Source organism: Chiloscyllium punctatum, chromosome 36, assembly GCF_047496795.1.
Source record: "Chiloscyllium punctatum isolate Juve2018m chromosome 36, sChiPun1.3, whole genome shotgun sequence".
Taxonomy (NCBI): Eukaryota; Metazoa; Chordata; class Chondrichthyes; order Orectolobiformes; family Hemiscylliidae; genus Chiloscyllium; species Chiloscyllium punctatum.
The window spans coordinates 63832058-63836961 of record NC_092774.1 but is presented as its reverse complement, the minus strand read 5'-3'; the positions used below and the strand labels follow the sequence as shown (position 1 = coordinate 63836961).

Genomic DNA, 4904 nt, shown 5'->3' with positions numbered 1-4904 from the left:
CTCCCAGTGCTGCCAGTAACCTTTACAATGTTGATGAAACGATGCAGTACCTGTTCTCCTTCAAAATTTACAATTTCTAACGATACTAGCTACTCATTCACTGCTCCATCTGATACACGACATTGGAAACTTAGTGCAGGAGTCTGGAAGAAATGAGCAGCTTTAAAACAAAAAACCATCTGGAGCTCAAAGCTTTCAATGAGAGTCTGAGCCCAGCAGTAAGTTCAGGTAATCTTTATTGTGACCCAACTTTGTTACAGCTTCAGATCCCCCCCCAGCAAAAATATGTAGAGAAAGTAGCTGCTTTTTAAACAGCTCAAGGTCAAAGCGCACACACTCCCCCCTCCCCCCACCCCACCCACTTTCTTTACTATCGGTCAGCAAAGAGTTGTCCCTTTGTAATTGGATCCTTGGTACAGCCTTAACGTGTGGGGCCGGGAATGGGGGCAGTGTGGAGTGAAACAGACTGCTGTGAGTCTGGAGTCACGTGTAGGCCAGACCGGGTAAAGGATGCAGGTCGGACGACTGAGTGAATCCTTTCCCACAATGGCAGTTTCCTTCCCTAAAATGGGCGTGAGTGAATCAGATTGGGGTTTTCTCTCTCCTCCCCTAACCCCACCCCCCCCCCCCCCACAAAAGAAAATGGTTTCATCTTTAGATTCTGACCGTATTCCAATTCCACCATCTGCCGCGGTGTTATTCAAACCCAACAGATCCCAGAACTGGGTTGATAATCCAGTCGATAACTGCACTCGGCAGTCGCTTTGTCAGTCCCCCTGCGATGGCACGTGAAATTCCTGGTGGCACCGGAGGTGGGAGGAGCAGGTGAAAGCCTTCCCACACTCAGGGCAGCTGAAGGGCCTCTCCCCCGTATGGACTCGCCGGTGAGTCAGCAGGGAGGAGGAATCGCCGAAGGCCTTCCCGCACTCGGGACAGCAGAAGGGCTTCTCCCCCGTGTGGACCCGCTGGTGGGTCAGCAAATTGGAGGAACGGCTGAAGGCCTTCCCGCACTCGGGGCAGCTGAAGGGAGTCTCTCCCGTGTGGACCCGCTGGTGCCTCAGCAGGGTGGAGGAATTGCTGAAGGTCTTCCCGCACTCGGGACAGCTGAAGGGCCTCTCTCTCCCGTATGGACACGCCGGTGGGTCAGTAGGGAGGATGAATCGCTGAAGGCCTTCCCACACTCAGGGCAGGTGAAAGGCTTCTCCCCCATGTGGATCCGCTGGTGCCTAAGCAGGGCAGAGACCTGGGTAAAGCCCTTCCCGCACTTGGGACAGGAGAACGGCCTCTCCCCGGTGTGGAAACGACGATGAATCTCCAGGTCAGACGGAGTACGGAAGCCTTTCCCACAGTTACCACACTTCCACAGTTTCTCCATGTCCGAAGCTTCAACCACAAGCAAATGCGTGTCCTGCCCCTCACTGCTGTGAATTCCTCTTTCCAGGCCGTATAACAGTTTCAGGCTCCACACTCAGTGCACAGCAACAGTAGGGTCTCTCATCCAGTCCCACTGATAATGAAAATATACTGAAATAGGAACCAAAAAGCTTTGCTCCTTCTCACAGAATTGTAATAAAAAATCGTGGCTGTCCCAATCGATTGAGTGACTGTCAGATATTGACGTGAAAGTGAGGACCGCAGACGCGGGAGAGTCAGTGTTGAAAAGTGCGGCGCTGGAAAAGCACAGCAGGTCAGGCAGCATCCAAGGAACAGGAGAGTCAACATTTCGGGCATAAGGCCTTCATCTGTTCATTTTGAAATTTCTGCCTTCGGATCTTCAAATACTCTGGAAAAAGAGATTACAAAAGACAACACTGTCAGTGCAGGGTAGAAATTCAGAACAAGCTATTCTACTTTCTGTGGAGCATTCTTTTCTTTTGTTATTCCACAAAATTGAAAGCAACATCCTTCTCTCTTTCTTTCTTTCTCTCTCTCTCTCTCTCTCTCTCTCTCTCCCCTCCCCCTCCCCTGTTCTCACTCCGCTTTAAGTAATTCTCCTGAAGGTGCTGATTCAAGATCAGAACAGCAAAAACGTCAAGACTTATATCTTGGATAACTCCACCTGAAAGTTAACATCTTTCACAACATTGTGATACTGCTGAGAGTGAGCAGGTCTGATTTTGGGAAGCAAAATAAAATGTGTCAATTCAGGATGAATCGGGAATGCATCTTGAGGAATAACCAGACACATTAAGGTATTAACACAGACACTAGAGAGAAACTGAACAGAAGAGACGTGGCAAACGTTAGTAGAAAGCCAGAGTCATTAAGATATACCGCACAGTAACAGACCTTTTGGTCCAAATCGTCTATGCTGACCAGATATTGTAAATCAATTTAGTCCCATTTGCCAGCACTTGGCCCATATCCCTTGGCCAATCCACCCTACCTTGTACATCCCTGGACACTACGTGTAAGTTAGCACGGCTAACCCACACAAACTTGCACCTCCTTGGGCATGATGGGTACTTTAGCACGGCCAATCCACCCTCACCTGCACATCCCTGGGCACTATGCATAATTTAGCATGATCAATCCACCCTAACCTGGGCACAGTTAAAAATCACACAAACCCGGGTTATAGTCCAACAGGTTTATTTGGAAGAACAATCGTTCGGAGCACTGCTCCTTCATCAGGTGGTTGTGGAGAATAAGACCATAAGGCACAGAATTTATGGAAAGACATTTGTGGCCTGCCACTGAAATGATATATTGAACAAATCGGGATTGTTCAGTCTTTCATCTTTTAGAATGGATTGCAGGTATCATCAATATGTAAATCCCAGAACTTCCTGTAAGGCCCCCTCTCAAGATTACATAAGGCTTTACAACAAAAGGTGGCATCTCAGCTCAGACAATGCATTAAAGGTATGAGGTCAGAGTTTGCCTGTATCTCAGTCTTGACTCAGACTGTTTCTATTTCCAAAGCAGGAATTTATAAAATATTATCTGGATTGACTGCCTGCATGAACTGCCAAGTCTCATCCACCAGCTGAAATGACTGGATAGTGAGGGCTTGATCCCCACAGTGCAATGAATTCCCACTTTCCACCAAAATCCCAAATATCCACACTCACTCAGTTGCTCTCTCATAAATCAAATATTTCATTGTAACTTCTTCTGCTCCCAGCCTCCAGTCTTCACAACCACACTTCTGCTTTCACCGAAGACAATTAGTCATACAGCACGGAAACAGACCCTTTGGTCAAACTCGTCTGTGCCAAACAGATATCCGAAATTAATCTAGTCCCATTTGCCAGCATGTGGCTCTTATGGTTCTAAACCATTCCTATTCATGTACCCAACCAGATGCATTTTAAATATAATTGTACCAGCCCCACCACTTCCTCTGGCAGCTCATTCCATACATCCACAACCCTCTGCGTGAAAAGGTTGCACCTCAGGGCCCTTTTAAATCATTCCCCTCTCACCTCAAACATATGCCCTCTCGTTTTGGACTCTCCTACCTTGGGGAAACGACCTTGGATATTCACCCTATCCATGCCAGTTACAAACCTCTATAAGGCTGCCCCTCAGCCTCCAATGCTCCAGGGAAAATATCCTGGATCTACTCAGCCTTTCCCTGTAGGTCAAACCCTCCAAGTCTAGCAACATCCTCGCAAATCTTTTCCGTCCCCTCTCAAAGTCTCACAAGTTCTTTCCGAAAGCAGGGAGACCAGAACTGGACGCACTATTCCAAAAGTTGCCTTACCAAGTTACAGCCACAACATGATCTCCCAATGCCTGTACACAATGCTCTGACCAATGAAGGAAAGCATAGCAAACACATTCTTCACTATCCTATCTACCTGCGTCTCCACTTCCGCCTGGGCAGCCTATAGCCCAGCGGACTCAACATTAAGTTCTCCAGTCTCAAATAACCTCACTTCCCATCTCTTCCCACCCACCCCACCCCACCACGACTCCCTTCTCAGCCCCTCCCCCTCATTTCCACTCCTCCTTGTCACTAACCAGATTTATTTCTCCCATTCACCAACCAGGTCAGACCTTTCACCTGTCCCCACTTCACCACCCTGCCCCCAGGACACCCTTTATCTGCACCCATCCCCAATCCTGAAGAAGGGTTACACCTGAAACGTCGACTTCTCCACCTCCTGATGCTACCTGGCTTCTTCTGTTCTTCCAGCCTCCTGCCTGTCTATTTTGCCAATTGCGACACAGACGTGGAGCAACGTTTCCAGAGTCTGTCCCCACCCCGATTCACTCCCTTTCCTTTCAGTTGCGGCAAGTCAACAACTGAATCCCAGAATGAAAAAAAAATGGAAAAGGTGGTGAGAAAAGAGAGTGCGGTACTCACAGATGTTGGACAGAGGAAGGAGATTGCAGTCTGGGGTGAAGCTCAATCTTCATTCAGAGAAACAAGAGCAGCAGCATCTTCAGAAACTCATGGTCCAACTTCCGCATTCAGACAATGCGGTGTCTCTGATTAGCAGGAGGACTAGTCTCCTTCCGGTCCTCCAGTACTCCCTATTGGTCAATCAAAAGAAGATCGCGCGCTTTTTTGTGCCGACTGCGATGAGCATGCCCAGTATTTTGCTGACACCTGGCGAGCATGCGCACGACATTGCTGACACCGTCAAACATGCGCTGTACACTCTATCGGGATGCTGGTGTTACTAACAGATTTTAAGTGTCCAAATGCCAATAGGAAAAAAAGGGGTAGAGCCACAATATTTTTTCCCCGTGGTTCGACATTTTATCTCGCTGCTCAACTTTTGTATGTCTTCTCCCCTTGTTGAGAGAGTCTCCCCGTGAGCTGACTTTGGGCAACGCTTTAACCAGTCACACAGACTGAAGAAACATTACACTATTCGCAGGAGGGAGTGACTGTACACGTTTCCTGAGTGTGATCACAGTTTCAATTGTTCATCGGAAACACAGAACCA

The 4904-nt window shown here is 48.2% G+C and overlaps 1 pseudogene; it reads right to left on the bottom strand.

Annotated features, from left to right (window-relative positions):
* Positions 1 to 648: 648 nt before the first annotated feature.
* Positions 649 to 4063, bottom strand: LOC140460113 (uncharacterized; annotated as a pseudogene).
* Between the last annotated feature and the right edge of the window lie 841 nt (positions 4064 to 4904).